This window comes from Maylandia zebra, linkage group LG8, assembly GCF_041146795.1.
Source record: "Maylandia zebra isolate NMK-2024a linkage group LG8, Mzebra_GT3a, whole genome shotgun sequence".
NCBI lineage: Eukaryota > Metazoa > Chordata > Actinopteri > Cichliformes > Cichlidae > Maylandia > Maylandia zebra.
Window position 1 is genome coordinate 7,298,314 of NC_135174.1, and position 20,632 is coordinate 7,318,945.

Genomic DNA, 20,632 nt, shown 5'->3' on the forward strand with positions numbered 1-20,632 from the left:
TTACGAGTGGAAGAAAGCTTCTATTCCACTGGTAGCACAGTCACAGTCTGTAACAAACAATAACAGTCGGTTAACTTCTAGCAAGCTCCCAACTCTCTTCTCTCCTGTGCATATTCTCCAATTAATATAAATGAAGAGGGGCTGTGCAGTGAGCTAACGCAGACAGATCTCCCCACTTTATATCATCATTATTAAGTGTCTCTGACCTGTGGGGGAGCTGAGAAGCCTCCTCCTCACCAAGGTGAAAAAATAAGAAAAAAACAAATGCATGGTGGCTTTGCAAAGGAGGACGTGTAACACTAGAGAATATAGGAATTTATTTTTGTTATATAGTGTTTTTACTTTCACACCACTAATTATTTTCCCTTTGAGGTCTACTTTCTGAGGCACGTTTCCATGGAGTGCACCCAAAGGACTCCAGCAGCTGTCAGTTTTTCGGCCACTTTGAGGAGCCTTGTTAAGCTTTCCAAATTATTCAGGGAAAAAGAGGAGAGAAGAGAGTGGCTTCTGTTTAGTAGAACCATAGCATTTTGTAAAATTCCATTTTCATATACAAAAGTGAATGTTAGCTAAAGTCATTGTGTCAATAATGCCAAGTAATTTTTCACCATACAGTCTTTGCCCTTCAATACAATGAAACTTATATTTACCGTTAATATTTGAGTGACATTTAACACTGAAAAATGACACGTGGAAAGGGTTCAATTGTGTACATGACGTAAGATAAGTGACTGTAGTGACGTGCTATTGTACTAGGGCTGATAGTCGACTAGTCACTAATTATTTTTGCGATTAGTCGACTAATCGTGCATGCATTGGACGTAAAACGTACAGGTTATTGCACCAGCATGCATCTGCTCTTATGTAACTATCATTAGCTTACAGCTTGAAGTGTTTAAGGTATGTGCTTAGATGGTAGTTTATTAAACTTTCAATGAAGATTGTCTCTGTGGAGTTTAATAAACTCACCAATCTGCTCTTTGCTCCCTAAAATATAACAGGACACTGGAGTAAAATCTCGACCATCTCACACTTCTGTTTAACCAGTTTTCTGTTTGACGTTTATTCAGCTGTGTGAAAACTATAACTTTAATCTCAGCCAAACAAATAAAACACTGAAAAAAGTCAAACAAAAATATTTTTAAGTTATATATCATGTTTAAGCTGAGTAGCGAAAGACCGCGGGGATCTGAAAAGATGTGCCGGGAGTTCGCTGTTCTTGCCGGATCTAGTGAGCCTTGACCTCCCTGTTAGTTATCGAGCTGAAAATGTCGGAGCACTTTTGCAAATATGTGATGTCTTGATAAACCAAGCAGATATTAGAAGTTTACACAGCTACATTCTCGCCTGAAAATATCTTATAAGTTTATTTTGTCACCCAAAAAGAGTAATAAGAGTAATATTAAAACTAAGTAGCTGCCGCCATTGATGGAAACTGGAATTGGCTAAGCTGCGCTATAAATTCTGGGATACGCTGGGCCACAAATGACACACCCGACCCATCCTTCAAATCTGGGGAAAAGGAGGACGCATTTGGAGGAGTCTTGGAGAAGGCTTTGGACAGCGTTCATCTCGTTGCTGTCACGTAATCAGCCTATAAATGCGGCCTCCGAAGGATGCGGCCCCTGAATTTGGAAACAGCTACAATACCTGAGACTGCTTCTTCTTCTTCTTTGGCATTTAAAGCAGCTAGCATCCTTGTAGATGCAGTGCTGCTATCTTCTGTTTCAGTTTGTTATTACACTCTTAAATCCTACTACTTATTCCTGCGTCTTTCAGGATCTTACAAAGCTTCAAACGACATTGCAACTATTAAATTAGTCGTCGACGTAGTCGTGACTAGTCGACTAATCGTGACAGCCCTATATTGTACACAATCCCCTTTTTTTGTTTTTTGTTTTTTTAAATCAACCAATCCCTGATAGCTTTGTGAGAGTTTGCAAAGAATTTCCCATTTAAAACTTTATTTCAGCACTGCTGCCTATAACCACCAAAGAGAACTTTGATACACAAATGATATTCCATATCATTTTTTCTTTGATTAGTAGGTATCCCGATTAGGTGTGTATGCTCATTTCAAAAGTATTTATAGCCCTTATGAAGTTGAAGCTGGCATTTCCCAACCATATCTGTACTTCATAAGTCACAATGACAAAGCTAAAATGTGCTCAGCTGTTTTTGCAAAAATCAGAAAAAACTCAAATTATAAATTTAAGACACTCAGACACTTTTGTAAACCTTTACACTATTACATCTAGAAAATCCTTTTTATTGACAAATGTCAGCCATTATTAGCAAATATTCTTTCAACATATTGATTTCACTATATTAGTACTAAATCTAATTCTCCACTTGTATGTTCTGCTGCTACCTCAATCATTCGCAACTAAATTTCTACACCCAGGCTTGTCACTCTGCTTACTGTGCCCTCCAAGTCTTATTAGCTAGTTTCTCCGTTGCTTATTGCCCATTTTAAAACCTCTGTCACTAAGACCTGGCTTAAACAAGGGGACTGCTGGCCTTTTATAACACAATAATTACAGCTTCTTTAATTCATCGAGGCCATAATCCATCCATCCTCTTACAACTTTTCCATTTCATTATTTTGAATCACTATCCTTCAAAAATCCAGTTTGCTACATTATTATCTACCAAACGCTGAAATCCTGCACTGATTTCTTGAAATTTCTCCTGCTTGCTCTAATCTCTTTTCAAATTTGACGATTTTTTTTAGTAGCAGACTTTAACTTACATAGCAACGATCCTTCAGGTTGTAATGACACAAAATTTGCATTTCATTTCAGCTGGTTGAAAATGTTAAAGGCCCTCATGTTACAAGCAATCTGTATGGTCATCTTTGATGAACCATCAACAGCTAGCCTTTCCGTTCGCTTCTCTGATATATTCATATCAAAACATGGGTTTTCCAGTTTTCATTTGACTCGAGTAAGTGGTTTAGTTAGTCTTAGCTCATTAGCGCTAGATAAAATGTTCCCATTAAAATATGGATTATTCTAAACTGCCAATCCTTCCTCTTGGTTTACTAAGTACATTTGTCGCCACAGGAGCGAGTGTAAGAATGCTGAATAAAGATGCAAGTAAACAAACTTGCTCACTGTCTTCACATGATAAAATTATTAATTACACTCAATCAACTTTAACTCCATTGACCAACTAATTAATCCCACTCAGTCTGGGTTTCCTCACACGTCTTCTTATGACTGTGAAAAGTTTCTAAATGTCTTTGTTAGCAAAATATATGGTGTCAGATTAAACTTCAGCCCTGGAGCTTATCAACCTGACCTCTTTACTCACCCTGCTCTGCTTTCTGAGTTTTACTGATTCCGATAACAGATTTCCTGGACAGAGATTATTATATATGAGTTTCTTCTTGCAAGAGGGTCTGCCTGTAATCTCCCCTTGTTCTCTGTTTTATTATCAGTCAGTCTCTTTCATCTTGTTGCATGCATGATATCCCCAAGAGAGTCAACGTGTTCCTTTTAGCCGGTTGAGGCGACTTTTGTTGTGATTTGGTGCTATATAAATAAAATTGAATTGAATTGAATTGAATTGAATCTTTCACAAATCCTTATCTGGTTTCTCTCAGGATCATAACACTGAAACTGCATTACTCAAAATTAGTAATGATGCTCTGGGATAAAGGTGAGCCTTCCAGTTTAGTATATATGTCAAAATGTATGCTTAAATGTATATTTGCATATAGTGTATGTTGAGGTGTAAACACTTATTTAGTTGTGGGTTTTCTGTAATGATTGACTTTATGTAGAACTCTGCAATAGAACCCATAGACCCTCAAGCTTTCCTTGTATAAAAGATGTCCAGGCGGGACAAGAAGTACACTGAACTAATAGTGAACTTCCACCTTTCACATTGACAAAACTCACATTTTGAAACAATTTTTCCAAGCAAAACTAGACCACCAGCTGCAGGCCATTCAATATCAAAATGTTTGCTGGAATCTCCAGAAAAGAAAAGCAGCACAGGTTAGGTTAAAAGGCACAAGAAAGACTACGGAGTCTGCAAAACTGCATTTAAAACAGTCAGCAACTGAACTATGTGGACAGAAATGCAGGTACTTGCACTCTAAAAAGTAATTCAGAGGCTTAGTTATCACTATAAATATAAGTTAGATGAGCCTGATAAAATCTATAAATATCCTTTTAGTAATTATTTGAGTTTGATAAGTTGGAATAAATGTCTAAAATGTTAACGTTTGTGTTAAATTAAGGTATTTATTTACATTTATCTCAGACAAAAAAATCAGTATGTGGTTCACAGAATACCTTCTTTGCATGTACTTAATATTTTTGTTTAAAATTGAATCAAAATGTTTGAGAAATATGTATCTATACTCATCAGTATCTTGTACTAAAATCATTAATTATTCAAATCAATATTATTTATTGTCAGCAACTACAACTGAAAAGTGTAAGTAAAACACGTTAACGTAGAGTAATTGAGTACCATGAGCCTTTTTCATTGTTTTGCTCATTTTGTTTTTTAAGTACTCTGAGCTCTTGTGTTTGCTGTCCTGGTTTGCCAGCTAAAAGGGAAAAATCTCTTTTATTTTTAATGCTTGTTTATTTCAAGTTATTGCCATGTTTATGAAAATTAAGTTTTCAATTGGAAAAATGTTTAACATGTGGTCATTTTTCATACATGTATTATGAAAAGCACAACTACATATTAGTTTGTTTAGGTTTTTAGACTTAGACTACCAGTGAAATACAATAACATTCATGTTTGAATGTTAGGGGGTGATCGTGGCTCAAGAGTTGGCAGTTCGTCTTGTAATCGGAAGGTTGCCGGTCGAGCCCCAGCACCGACAGTCTCGGTCGCCTACTGGTTGCCTACAGCCTACTGGTGGTCACAGGGCCCGGTGGTGCCCCAGGGCAGCTGTGGCTGCTATATAGCATGCCATCACCAGTGTGTGAATGACTGAATGATTCACACACACATTCAGGATGACTGAATGCAGTGCAAAGTGCTTTGGGGTCCATAGGGACTAGGTAAAGCGCTATACAAATACAAGCCATTTACCATATTTAATATTAAGTACAATTTTGATTACGTTCAGTTTACAATAATGAGTAAATGGAACAAAATTTTGGATTAACTGACCATCTATATTTCAGTTACATTGACCAAGCATGTCAGTGTTATTTACTCAATTCTTTCATGTTTGTGTAACAACTACAATTATTCATTTCAACTTAATATGTTTAAGCGTAAGTTATTCAATTGATCAAGTATACTGAACAGATTTGACTAGTTTCCAAAGTGTTGCCTCAAAAATTTTAAGTAAATGTCAGTTTTAGTTTTTAGAGTGTGCGTGATACCCCCCAACCCAGCAGATTCCGAGTGATGTGGTGCTTCCTGGATCTCCCCAAAGGCAGAGTATCCCTGCTTCCATCATCCTTCTCCCGCCTATTCCACAAAATATTATCAGCTTCATGGTATTTAAAATTGAATGGCTCCAATTCTTCAGCATATCGTTTTGGTGCTATAATAAAAAACAGGCGCTCTTCGTTACCTTCAAGTGTTTGTGCTTTCTACCTGCTAACCTTGATTCTCTGTCTACTTCCTCATTACCTGCTCAAGCTCAGTTCCAAAAAGCTGTTTGTCCCTCAGCCTCTTCTTTGGAGATGTTTGGTGCACACCACCAGCCACTACTGAACAAAGTGAAAGAAACCACAGAAATCCACTCACCAATCTCTGCTACTTGGAACCCTGAGTTTGAAATCAGAGTTCTACCATTGCTTAAATATAACAGAGCCACACTTGATTTGGAACTACAGTTCAAACACATTTAGGGAAGGACAGATTTCATAACAAGAACAAAGAAAGTCAAGACATCATTAATCTTGAGATAAGTCTCAGATCTAAAATAAAACAATATGCGGTTGTGTTACACTCCTTTCTTATTTCAGTGCTGGGAGTGCCAAGATAGCGAATGGAAGTTTTACTGCAGCTGTTTGAAAAAAGATGAGCTGCTGAAAGACTTCCATTGGTTTTTAATACTGATGGTACCGAGGCTGTAGACATAATGATAAATGTGCTCCATATGTCCTGTTTATTACTAAGCATGGATCATTTTCTGTTATGGAAACAACAACAGTGGGAAATGATTGTGTTTTCAGTGATAATGGCACAATATCTGGTAGAATTGCTTCTTCTTGCCACCATAGAGCAGATTGCACAAAGCAAATAGTATTTATTGCTGGCCTAAAGCAATTAATTTACAGTTGCTATGTCAACTACATCTCAATACACTTCTTTCATATTGTCCAATAAAAATATTGCATGCATTATAAAATTTCATAGGTGAAGAAAACAAAATGCAAACATGTTTTTTTCATTGGTTAATAAGTCTTATCATAATATAAAAAGGTATTACAAGAGCAAAACTAACCTTATTTTGCAAAAACCTAGTTTATATCTTTGTTAACATATCTACTGTGTTTTTAGATATAGGTTAAAAGAAGCAGTAAGGAAATCCTTCCTCAACTGACTATTGCTCTTCAATGTATTATTAGCCCTGACTCTCCAATCAGAGAATGACTGTAAGGGGCACCTGTAGCCCATTTTCCAGTGTATATTGGTGTTTTGGTCTCATTCATGTGAAAAATGGATTTAATGTGTTTAGGCCAACTGTTTCCCCTCGGGCGCCAGTGACATAAATTTTGTCATCAGACAGTTATCGCGTGATACCGTGACGATGTGTTTTCTTGTGGCCACGCAGATGCTTCTGTCTTGTTATTAGCTGTCAGCTATTGTATTTTAGATTGATTGTATTAACTGAGGTGCCTTTTTTTTCTTTAATTTCTTTAGAGTTGATAATCTGTTTTTATTTTTATTATATAAGTAAGCAGAAGTCCTGTGACATCAGTATGACCCAGTCACTACCCTCCACCATGGTAATGTTGGCATTACAGAGGAATGTAACGTCAGTAATTTGCACTCCATCCAGCACAGTGAGGTGACATATTGCCAATGTAGCCTATACGTGCTGCGTGGGTGGTTGTAGCCCCTACACAGCAGACACCTGTTTGCTCAGTGGGAAAAGGTTGTTTCTCCATAGTACTACTTTGCAATGTCATAACTCTCTTTGCTCTACCCACATAGAGAGGGACTCTGTAGTGCTATAATAACAGTGACAGTACTGCTAATACTGTTTCCATTCAGTGGCGCCATCTTGGATTGCTAGCTCGAGATATGTTGGTCTGCTCCAATTTTCCATGTGAAAAATCCAAGTTGAGGGGATGTTACACAAAACATTTCCAACTGGAACCTCAAAATTTCTGACTTCCGACTTATTCCGGAACAACGCCTTGTCTTTCTCTGTGTGACCCCACCTGGGAGGCAGTGGGTAACCTGGAAATCATTTGGGGTGTGTGAGTAGGGCAGCTGAATAGTGTATTGGTAACACCAACGTCTTTGGAACAGGAGATAGCTAAAGTTAGATGTTGTTTAGATTAACAAGCTGTGTGTCAGATGTTGAGGATTGAGGCAAGGCAAGGCAAGGCAAATTTATTTGTATAGCACAATTCAACAACAAGGTGATTCAAAGTGCTTTACAGAGACATTAGAAACAAAAACAAATAAAAAGCATGATTTAAAATTGATTAAAACAAGCAAACAAACAAACTAACTAAACACACACATTTCACACCTGTTCGCGCGATCTGAACCCTTATCGTAAGGGGAGCTACCAGTCCTTCTGTGGACGAGCTACTTTCTATTTTAAATTCCCTGAATTTAAAATACTCTCTAGACCCAGTCTAGACCCAGCTGGGGAGCTACCCAGAGCTCTAATCCCACACCTGTTCGCGCGATCTGAACCCTTATCGAAAGGGGAGCTACCAGTCCTTCTGTGGACGAGCTACTTTCTATTTTAAATTCCCTGAATTTAAAATACTCTCTAGACCCAGCTGGGGAGCTACCCAGAGCTCTAAACCCATATATTGATGAGAAGTGCTGCTGGAACAAGGCATACATGAAGAGAGGTCATATGTAACGCATGTGGGAACTACAGACTCAAAGAAAACCATTTTGTTTTGCAGTGAGAAATATTTAGTGAGCAGTGGGTAGCACTCCTGGGCACTCCTCAGTGTAGATCGTGTCCCCAAGTTACTCCAAGCTAGCTGTATTAATTTGTTAGCTTGGTTGTCCTGCTATTTCAACAATTTTACTGTTGATATTGTTGTTGTTTTTTGATAGTTTTTTAGAAATATATATTATATATTAAAATAAAGTAATATATCCACAATCCTGCTGAGTTTGTTTTTTATTGATTGATTTGTGAAACTATTGAAATGAATCTGTCACATCTCTGCCTTGTCATGAATGAGTTTTTACTAACAACTGGCAATATAATTAAGGATCATTAGATTAATATTTCCTGTGGTGCAGTTCCCCAGGTTGCATTGTGGGTCTTCCCTCCAGCTTTCTTCCTAAGGAAAATAATCAGCCAGTACCGCGCAGCTGCAGTGCAAAAATGACTCGAGCTCAGATATTCAGACATCCAGGGTTTTGTACATAACTAATGAGTAAAACCCCAAAATAGTGGCCTTATTTATCAAAGCTGTAAGTCTGTAGCAAGGTTGTTCTAACACTAGTGACTCACTAGAGATTAATTGTCAGGTGTTCAATTATGCCAGAAGAGAAGAACAAAGAATTTACTTAAAAAAAGACAAACCTTCCTCTGTCAAAAGACTGTCAAGTTTTCCAACCTTCCATCCACCCCATCGCTCAAAATCAGCAAAACACTGGGTCTTGGATTTCAGTGTGATGGCGCAAAAGCAGGCTTCTATTTCTAGCTGTCACCCACTGATTTTCCAGCTCAATTAACAGTACTCTAGATAATTATGTTAATGTTAATGCCACGAGCTGGTTGAAAAGTGTCTCTCGCTGATGTTTTAATGTTTACAGCGGATTCATTGTAGAGTGTCCTGTAAACGAGGTATTTATTATGCACTTCATTATGTTTCAGGAGAAAAAGCTTTTTAGGAAAGGGGTAGCTAATGTGTTTGGGGAAGGCTATCTCAGGTAGCACATCTGCAGTAACTGGGGTGTAAACAGAACCTGTAGCCTGACAAAATGATGTAGTGTAAAATTATTGCTGGCCTTGGTAGAGAAGCTGTAAGTAGTTCTGCTTACACAAGAGCAGATAAGAGTAGATGATGCATTTACCAGAGTCTCATCAGTGCTGCTTTATGATTAGATTCATGATACTTCAGTCAGAAATATTGTGAGTCAAGGTAAATTTGAGGATACACACATCGATGCTTTGAGGACACGGTCTCAACGGCTTGTGAGTAAGAACAGTGTCTGTCTCATAAAAATATTAGCAGTGGCGTGATTGGCTCGTTAGTGTTTTGGAATGTTTCAATTGTTTTTATTTAAGAACAGAGGCCTTAATTGGTGTAACAATGTGACAATCATCATACATGTGGAAGCCATGAGACCAGCGCCCGTGGATAAACATCATGTTAACAGCACAAGCAGCAAAGTTGGAATATTATGTCAGTACAGTAGTACTAAAAACTGTTTCCTCAAATGACCACTTGAGGCTGTCTCCAACAGTGAGTTAGTCCCCACATATTGCCATGATAAAAATATCCATCATACACTTTGTACGTCTTTGTTACAGCTGTACATGGGGTGAATTGTTTCATAACTAAAACATCTAAGCCACTGAAAAGGACCTTTAAATTGTATTTGTCCTGTTGCTGTTTTTGGAACCCTTTTAATGCAGTTAACGCTGCGCCCTGTGCTTTTTACAGATGAGATTTTCACCCTGAGCATGACATGAAAGGGTCTGGAGAAGCCTGTAGCATCGTTCAGCATGACCAGTTTGGTGGTGGGTCAGTGATGGTCTAGGGGGTCGTGGAGGGACAGGCTTAGGCAACGGCATCCTGAGCTCCATTAGGTATTGAAATAAAATCCTTGGATCTACTGTTGGAAAATATGTCTGGTGAGATGGGTCCTGGGTTCCTCCTGGCACACAACAACGCCCAGCTTCATGTGGTGAGAGTATGCAGGCAGCTATTGGAGGGCCTAACTAAATCCAAGAGAACATCTCTGGGATACCTCAGTTCATCTGACATGCACCTCAGACTGTCCAGGAGCTCAGTGATGCACTGATCCAGATTTAGGAAGAGATCGCCCAGAACACCGTTGGTCATCTCGTTAGGAACACATATATATACAAACACACAATGTGTTTTTTTAATGTACCAGTACATATTATACTCTAATTGAGCACTAAAAGCGCTTTTAATAATCAAAAGCAACAACTGACAGCTTTTCTCCACTGAAACATTAATCATATGATAAGCATGTATAAATGCAAAATATGACCTGTATGCATTTACAAATATCAAAGCACTGACGCAAACATATAAGCAGCATTATCAAACACCTCTTGCACTCTAAGCATATGGGCCGACTCTCCATTATATTCAGCTAATGACAGCTGTGCCCAAATTTGATGAAAATCTGCTGTTAGAGTGCTCGCCAGGTGCCTCATTATGTTTGCAATGGCTCTCATTCGCTGCTAAATGCATTCCCTCCTAGTGGTGGATGATGAAGGAGAGAGATGATGTGATTTCTCTCCATCACCCTGTCATGATATCCAGAGGGACCTGCGAGAGGCGGTGGGGATAATGTAGGAGCTAGACACCTGTTATAACTGCCTTCTCTCAGGCTGAAGAGCATCATTTATATCATTTAATAATCGCTGGGCCTCCCCTGGGTATATCAGTCATGCATATGCATTGGTTAGCCTTTTATTCACTGTGGCATTTAGCTACAGGTGTCGTTTAAGCTTCTTTTTATAATTTTGTTGTCATTCACCATCATTATTTTCTTTTATCTTCTGTGTTCCTCTACTTTCATCTTGTCAGAGATCAATACATCTATTGGTGAATGAGTGATCTGGTTAAATAAAGATTTTTCCCTAAAATGCACACTATATTTTGCACAAAAATACTACAATAGCAGTACAGTGATAACAAATCAAAACGCTTTCTTTGGCAATAAAATGAACAGAGGACACTGACATGATTTTTGCATGACTCGCTGTTCATTTCATTTCATGCAGCACCAAAGTTTCCCCACTGGCTTGACACTGAAGCAGTCTGGTTCAGACAAACAGTGATTCGGCTTAATTAATTAATTATTGGTCAGTTTGACCTGCTGCCACTCTGACAGTGGCTAAATTTGCTATTTGCAGGAGCTGAGACAGGTGTGTTGAATTCAAAGTAGAGCTTAAGCAGCTGCAGCCAATCTGTAAGCAGCTCAGCCTGCTGTGTTGGCTGGATCATAGTCTATGTTATGACCAGGGATTTTCTTTCTCAGTTTTTGCCTGCTTGCCTGGATTAGCTTCTCTTTTTTCCAGTTTCATCTACTCTGACTGTGGTGTCTGTCTCCAGCTCCTGCATGCTCAGCCTTTAGGCTCTTAGCCATCAGCACAGCCACCGTTTGTGGCTTTTCCATGCCTGCTGGCTGCCTCTGGGTCTTTTCCCTTCTGCCAGTGATTTTTATACCATTGGTGTGGTCTGTCTGCTATTTTACAATCTGCCCGCACATGGGTTTGCCTGTTGTTGTCCTACATAAAATTTCACTTTCTTCCCCTTCCTTTATTGCCACAGGCCAAGAGGCGGGGTGGACGGGTCGCTAGTCTATCACAGAAAGATAGACAACCTTTCACACTCAAATTCAAACCTATGGGCAATTTAGAATCACCAGTTAACCTAGCCCCACTAACTGCATGTCTTTGGACTGCGGGAGGAAACCGGAGCACCCGGAGAGAACTCCCATCCAGATGATTAGAACTCACAACATTTTCTCTGTGAGGCAAGACAGCTAACCACTGGACCACTTTGCTGCCCTTGCAATGGCCATTTTAGACATACATGTTCGCACTGCCTGTCTGAAATAGGTACTGTGCATCTGTGTATGCTTAAGGCAAGGGTGTCCAACTCCAGGCCTCAAGGGCCGGTGTCCTGCCGGTTTTAGATGTGGCCTCGATCCAACACAGCTGATTTAAATGGCTAAATTACCTCCTCAACATGTCTTGAAGTTCTCCAGAGGCATGGTAATGAATGAATCATTTGATTCAGGTGTGTTGATCCAGGGTGCTATCTAAAACCTGCAGGACACTGGCCCTTGAGACCTGGAGTTGGACAACCCTGGCTTAAGGGGATTGAGACACTGTGACTGTCATATCACCACCTTAGAGAAACAGTCAGAGCCACAGCAGTGGCTAATGCTAATGCTACAGTCACACTAGGGAAACCAATGGCTGACAAGTGTGTGCCTCTGAAAATGTTGCTCAGATGATGGGGACCAGGTCTGTGACCACTTGCAGTAGTCATCTTCAAAGTGACTTTGATGCATCAAAACAGGAATAAGTAATATAACCAGAATACAACCAGTAAGGTGGAGTTTTCTCATCAGCGCAGACTTACTCAGACTGATTTCTACATGTTGGCAAAATTTGTGCATTTATAAATTAGATGGCAGTTGTTTTTAAACAGTCTGTGTGAGAGTGATTGCAGTCAGCTTGAGTCAGACCGCAACTGTTTGGAGACAGGTTGCCTCGCACCAGGCACCCTCTGTAAACGCCTTGAGATCAAAAGTGGTCACCCAGGGATTGAAAGTGTTGCATGTTCTGCCTCTGGGTAATCAGTTTACTACTTGCAGTCAGTCAACCACTTGTTTTTCACTAGTCAGAAGGAGGTTGCCATCCTATTTTTACTCTAGTAAAACTGAGACATTTTTTTCTATAAGTGAATTTAGTTCTGAAAGTCTTTTTCAAACTAGCATAGAAGTAACAGCTTCATAGGAAGCTGGTACAGTCACAAGTCCAAACCTCTTTGCATCTGCTTCTTCTTTATTATTTAGCAGTCACAACATGTAATACTCTTTATATGCTGCAACTTGTCACTGCTGACATACCTGCTAAAGAAAACTGCCAAAAACTGGTGTGCTTCATCAGTGGGGCATCTGAGTAAAGGAACCCCTTCCTATATAAATGCAGTGACTCAAGAGTCAACCTCCCCTTAGTGCAACAACAAACACCCAGGAATAAATGGCTCTTACAGCAGTTAATATTATTGTGAATAAATGTTGCACATTTTATTAGGCAGCAGCCAAAATCCCAAACTTGAGGCTTTGAGTGTAATGACCCCATGGTAGCTATGCCCATGCTTTCCATAAGATTTAAGTCTATCCATGATTACCCCGACAGGCAATCAGACCAACAGAAGCACAAAGCCATGGCTGCTAATCTTTTCACAAACATAATTAGCCCAACATGTTATCTTGATGGGTAAAGTATTTAATATGAGTTAAAACTATGCTCACTTGCTTTCTTTAGACTGTGAGGAAAGAACTTGATCAACCTGTTCCTTGAAAACAGGCCTGGTATACATACTCAAAACAACACTGGCATGCATTTGGAGTTGTAATTATTAACTTAAATGTCAACATTGCATAGTCCGTAGCCAAAGTGTTGTTGATTTTTTTTGTTGATGATCTGTAAGTGAAGGTAAATAATGCATTGAGAGGGAACTAAAAGGGCCATAAAACATATCATAAAACCAAAATAATGGGCAACTGCAGAGCCTGCTGAGAACTCAGTGGATTGATTGCTACAAATGACTAAATCTCACCCTTTTGATCTTGGTCTATCCAGTATCAAACTAGTAACACGCCCTTAGAAACAATCGAAATGTAATAAACTAAAGCATATCCATTACATATAAGGTGGAAAAAGGCTTTATGATAAAAGGCTGACAGTCTAACACCACTTTATTGGGTGTTTAATAACACTGCTTCCTCTGTGTTCGCCTTTCCCAAACGAAAGGTCAAACTGTAATAATGACACAATCTCTTGGTGCTATCTGCTCACACTGGAAGTAGAAGCCAGCTGGCATGAAAGACAACAGGGATAATGACGTGGTTCCCATCGTTAGCCGCTGTCTGCTTCCTAATAATATCACGAGCCTGTGTTGTTGTGACGTATGCACACAGAGGCTACAACTCTTACACAGCTGTTTTCCTTTGAATTATTCTTGTCCATCGTACACGTGTGTAGGTGGATACACTCTGTAGGTGGGGGGTAGCATTGCTTTTTGGTTTCAGAAATCTTATCACTGCCCAATTTCCTACTGTCTCAGGTGCCTGGCAACATCTTCTAATGTCTTCATAGTAACAAACAGGAAGTCCATTTAAAGGTAAGGCTCTTAACTCCCCCACTGTTTAAGCACTCTACTTCTGGTTGCCAAAGGAAACGTGCACTCTCCAGTTGAGGAGGAAGATGCAAACAAATGGAGCGAGCTGAAAGACACTCTAGCCCTCATTGTTGTTCACATTTGTGAAGCGCTTCACTAAACCCGCTCAAACCAAAGACGCCACTGGGTAGAGATCAAAGCAAAGACAGGTGTACTCTGAATACATGAAAGTCATGTTCATTCTGTTCCTGGTCCATTTATAAACTTCAGATCAAGCTGCCTGTCGTGTGTGACATGTCGAGATTATGGAAAAACCATTCATCCACTTAAAAAATGGACTTGGCTAATGTCTTACTGCTTACAAGCTGTTTTCTAAAGTTGAGAGGTTTTCCAAGTCAGTAAAGCTTTTCAGTAAAGAATGTATTAAATGTAGAAAATGTTGAGATGTGTAGGCTCATTTTAAATTTGTTGCCAAGAACAGAGTCATGTTTACCTCTGTCTTTCATCAACACTTTGTGAGCTGATGTGACAAACTGCTTGGATTACTTTGTAAATGAGTTTATGTGTTTTAGCAGTTCAGGACATCCTTTGTCATGTTTTCACTGCGTGATAGGTCTAGACTGCAGGCAAGGCAGTTTAGCACCTGCAGTCTTTTACAGGTGAACTATGTATAATGATATTTGTCTTCAATTATTGTCCCAGTCCTGAAGAAGCCTGCTGCTGAAACTTTCAGATTTCAGAGATGTTGCTCTCACTCCCATTGTTACCAAGTGCCTTGAGAAAATAATATTCAGCCTTGTTAAAAGGTAGCCTCCCTCTTACCTTTGACCCTGACAAATTTGTAAAAAAGGTCCACAGAGGCGTTTCAATGATTACAGCTCTGCATTCAGTACGATCATCCCAGATATACTAAACAGTAATTTCCTTACGAATTGTCCTCAGGATGTCAGGGTTGGCCTTAACCTCTCCTCCACCTTCTCACTCAGCAGTGGCGTCCCACAGGGCTATGTGCTGAGCCCATTGCTTGCTCACATTACACACATGACGTGCATACGTATGTCCTCCCACACTTCCAGTTCCATAATAAAGATGGTAGATGACACAGTGTTTGGCCTCATCTTAGGCAGTACATACCTCGACAAGGTCCCAAAAGTGGCCCACTGATGCCCTGCAAACAACCTCGCATTAAAGACAAAGAAAACAAAAGAAGCAATCCTGGACTGCAGGAAGTGCAGACCTGACCACTCTCCCATTTTCAATAATAGAGACTGTGTGGAAATAGTCCACAGCTTTAAATTCCTGGGTTGCCACGTATCTGATAATCCGTCCCGGTCCATTCACACCACTGCTACGATACAAAAGTCACAGAAACATCTGTGACTCCTAAAAAAAGAAAAACCCATGTGTGAAGTTGGCGATTATTTTCCACCACTGTGTGACAGTGCATTTTTTCACTGTCTCTCAGTGTGGTATTCAGGCTGTTCAGTAGCCTGAAAAAAGCCCTACAGAGGGTCATAAAGTCAGCGCAAAGGATCATCGGCTGCCCTCTTCCTTCACTCGAGGACATTGCTGACATCTGCTTCCTCTCCAGAGAACATCATAATATCTATTTCTTACCCCAGTCATCATCTTTTCGACCTTTTGCCCTCAAGGAAGCGGTATAGGTCAATTAAAACGTACAGAAACAGATCCAGACCCTTGATAAACACTCAGTGTTCTTTACAGCTTAACACCATTATGTGTGCAATATTGTGTCAGTCAGTGCAGCACTTGACTTTGGACTTGCACTCACAGCATCTTATCACACCCTGCCTTGGTCTGTTTTCTTTATGTTGTGTTGTTTAGGACTGGTGTATGTACTGAAATTTCAATCTATCACTGTATGTAGTGACAATAACAACGTCTTATTTTATACAGTCAGCTGCCACTGTAGTACGGGGTTAGCAACTTTTACTTTCAGGACTGACTAAATTCTTCATTACACCAACACAGCCAGCCTGAACTGCTGATGCAAGACAGGATGGGTCTATGCTTTCATGTTGTTTATGCCAAATTCTGACCCTACCTGTACCTATGTTAGAGCACAAATCAGGACTCATCAGTGCACACTTCCAACAGACACATTTCCAATCCTCTTTTGTCAAGTTTTTATTTATTTATTTATTAACCTTTATTTATTTCATTGTGATTTAACTCTCATTTCCAAGAGAAACCTGGCCAGGACCTCACACAGGGTCTGTCTTGGTGAGCCAGTGTGAATGTAGCCTCACCTTTTATTCTGTTAGCTCACAGATGGGCTACAGCACCCGATGTGGTCTTCTGCTGCTGTAGCCCATCTGCTTAAAAGCTTGACATGCTGTGTGAGATGCTCGTATGCATATCTTATTTGAAATAAGTGGTTTGAGTTACTGTTGCCTTCTTATCAGCTCAAACCGATCCAGCCATTCTGTTTAAATCTATTATTTTAAAAACAAAAACTCATTTCCAGTATGTAAATGTAAGCAAACCATTTCCTGCCTTTATCTTCAACATAATGCTACTCATTTTTGCACCTAACTGCAACAAAATGTAACATCTTTTGGATCGACCCTTCACCAGAAACTCAGCGAAATCATAACTGGAAAAATGGCAGATGCAGTAAATGTCAGTCATTCTGTCTCCTGGTAAGTATTATGAGTGCCTTAGCAATTAACTCTATAGTATGTGAAGCCGCTGAGGTTCTTCTAGCCTGAGGCCTGAAATCATTAGCCATCTCCCAAAGCACAGCAGCGTGTTCACAGATGAACTGCTTCTGATGAGTGCGGTGGAGAGCGCTTCTGTATTTGTCCAGTCCTTCTTTAAGGACTAATCTCTCAGTGCTGGCTGGGTTTGCTGGCAGAAAAACTCTTATGTTTTGCTTTTATATCTGAACTCTCTACCTCTTTAACACAAAGTCACTTTTAGCTGTGTAGTTTGCTTCACTGGAAAAGGCAAACTGATCCTGTAGGCTGAACTGAGCGCCACAGAGAGAAGAAATACCCATTAGCTGTCGGGGTTATAAAAACATTCTTCCTTGCACTCACAAATCCTACTTGACACTGGATGCACTTAAATAGAAATTGACTTTTCTGTCAGCTGGATGGTGTAATAAAGACAAATGAAAATGCACACCTTACCCCACTGGAGAGTGAGATGTTCTCACCCAGCTCTTGTTTCCATAAATAAACAGTGTTATGCCATCCACTTTAATAAGAGTGGGCAGAAGTACTTGAATTAAAGTGCGCAGGAGTGAAGGGAGCCAAAGTTGGGTGATTAAACATAATTTAAAAAGCAAGCAGAATAAATCTCACTAACCAAATCACAAACATGACGAGAATGCGGGTCACCACTTTTTTTCCTTTATTTTGTTGTACACACAGTTGTATTTTGATTTAAATAAATAGTAATAATATTTTTAGGCAGAGAAAAGTGCGACAGTGTCATTCAGTAAGTGCGCAGCACATGCTACACGTTACAACAGTGCAAGAACAGACCTGACGTCTGCATTTAGGATTCATTCCAGCACACGATCAAGCAACGCAGGGTGATTACAGAACATACAGACGCTGCGACAGATGGCTCGCAGAAGGCTCGGAAGGGCTGCATTGAGTTTAAAAGCTGGTGAATTTAAAAGTGTTAACCTTGACTGTGTGATTCATTTTCATGACGCGCTGCCTTGTTTATCACTGCACAAACTGTGGCAGACACAATGGCTACATCTACTGGCCATTCTGCAGAGCTACACTCATGTAGTTGAAGCCCTGGTGCACACAGAAGTCTGGAGGGGACTAACTAATATAGTTAAATTCCAGATGCAGTCCAGTTGCTGCATAAACATAAACATAAATGAGAGAAAAAAAAGAAAAAAAAAGAATTACACACAGTCTGCGTTCCCAGAAAGGTCATCAAATAGGAAAACACACATGCATGGTTCACTGAGCTGGATAGATAAAAAACAAAACAGCATCAGATTGCACAATAAACATGAACTGTTATCTAGCAGCTCACAAGTGTTGAACTAGAGAAGGTAATCCCTACAGCACATGCTGTTCAAATGATTGCCCAAACTACTGCAAACACATGCCAGTTTTTGGCAGGAGCTTGAGAGATTTCTGCATAAATATGAGTGAGGACAATTTCTTTGGCATAGGGACCCTACAAAAGGGTTCAGCACCATCACTCTCAATGGCGATCTAAAAGACATTTTAGAAGCTTTATATAGGTTTGCAATAAATAAATACAAAATGTGTGTTGGGTAGGATTAAAGGCCTAGACCAAATTGTAAATTAAGAACAGATTTGAACAGTCACTATTAAGGGGATCACATCTCATAAATAACACACAGGATTTAATCTGCACAGAAGTCAATTAAAACCTGAAGATAAGCTCAAAAGGCACGGCTTTTTATAATCCCACAGGTCAAATTTCATTCAGCAGCTTTATGGTCAAGGTCAGGATCATGCGTTGAGGAAGTAAATGAGCAGATTTTACCCAACTGGTAGAGATCATTCAGGGGATCGTGCTCTGTCATTAGGTCTGGAACTTCATTCATTTTCCCTTGGTTCTTCTTATCAAACACTGCTGTAATCTGAGCCAGCGTCTTGCCCTTTGTCTCTGGCAAGGTGAGCCCCAGAAACACAGCAGATACCAAACAAACACAGAGGAAAGGCAGAAAGCAGAGGTTTCCCAGGCCATTGACGATGAAAGGTAACAGCATTCCCATTAGGAGCAGGCTAATCCACATTAGAGAGCCGGCGATCATGTAGGCCGCTGGACGAGCCGTCTGATCAAAGATCTCAGCTGGTAAGATCCCTGTCACTCCGGCTGGGCCCAGGCCAAAGCTGAGGATGTAAGCGAAAACGCACACCATGCTGAGGTATGCCATCCCTGTCACTTTGCGGCTCTGGAGTGAAAGAGCTACAGTAAAAACTATAGACCAACAAGACATGAGACTGTAACCCCCGATGAGAAGGTACCGGCGACCCACGCGTTCAATCAGGAGGTTACTCAGAATGGAAGCTGTTAGCTCAGATGCCCCCGTCCCAATGGTGACGTACTGAATTTTCTCTGGTGGGATCCCTGCTTCCTGAAAGATGTAGGAAGCATAGAAGTAGATGGAGTCGTTTCCACAGAGCATCATGGCGCTGCTGGCGGCCATGACTGTTTTGAGTTGTGATCGTAAATTACGATCCTTAAACAGGGCCCAGGGCGTCTTAGCAGAAGATGTAGCTCCAGAATTTATGGCTGCGGACATTTGCTGCTCCTGAAGCAACTCCTCCATCTCCAAAACGGGAGCCTCCCCGCCGCGGAGTCTTCCAAGAGCCTGGAGACATGCTTCCCTGTCTCCCCTGTCAATGAGTAGGTACCTGGGGCTTTCGGGGAACCAGGGAAGGGTAAGGAGCTGGACCAGTGCTGGCAAAACATTACTAGCCAGTAAGTAGGGCCAAAGAGGCTCACTACCCAAAAGCTCAGTAAGTCCCACAACCTGACCCAAAAAGATCCCAAATGCAGTAAAGACGGCAGAAGAAAACGCCACAGCACCTCTGAGGTGTTTGGGGGCACTCTCTCCAAAATACATAGGCTGGACATTCATGCTGACACCTGAGTTCATCCCCACCAGAAAGCGAGCAATGATGATCATCTCAAATGATTTTGCCACCCGGCATGTTAGCACCAGCACAGCAGCAGCAAACATGAAGGAATTGTTCAAAAGCAGCGACTTTTTCCTCCCAAAGCGAACTGACATAGGGCCTGCCAGCAGGGCCCCAAGGAGGCCACCAAGAGAAAAGGCTGATACTATCAGGGTCCACACCAGGGTCACCTCTGGGATATCCAAGCCTGTACCCCAGCGCTCTATGTAGGTGTCATTAATAAACTTTTGGATGTAGCTGGTAGGAGCGTTGATGATGGAGATGTTGTAGCCGTACTGAAAGGTTCCTCCAATGGCAGCACAGAGCACAGTCAGTCCAAGAGTCAATCCATTGCCTGAAGGTTTCCTGGTTTTTTCTGGTACATTATCTGCAGACTTCATCTCAAAGCAGGCTCTTTAAGTGGAAGAGCAAACTTGTCCCCTTCCGTTAGTTGTTCAATCAGTCCAAACCTTTTATGTAGCTTAGAGAGGCGTTTTTAACTCATATGAGACTACGGCTGATCTCTAATGCGGTTCAAATGAAAGGCAGCGTGATTCTTCAGTTAGAGCCGGGGTTATATAAATCTGCGCCTTTTCCCTGAGTCTAACCTTTCAGGCAACGTCCTACCCGCAAGAGTTCTGCTGCAGTGATCCTTCCCCAGTCAAATTTAGAGTTAAAGTTTAAACGTTAACTCAAATTACAGAAATTATTTAAAAGAGTAAT

General features: G+C 40.5%; 1 pseudogene; it reads right to left on the reverse strand.

Annotated features, from left to right (window-relative positions):
• Positions 1–17,616: 17,616 nt before the first annotated feature.
• Positions 17,617–20,566, reverse strand: LOC101472564 (solute carrier family 2, facilitated glucose transporter member 11 pseudogene; annotated as a pseudogene).
• Positions 20,567–20,632: the final 66 nt, after the last annotated feature.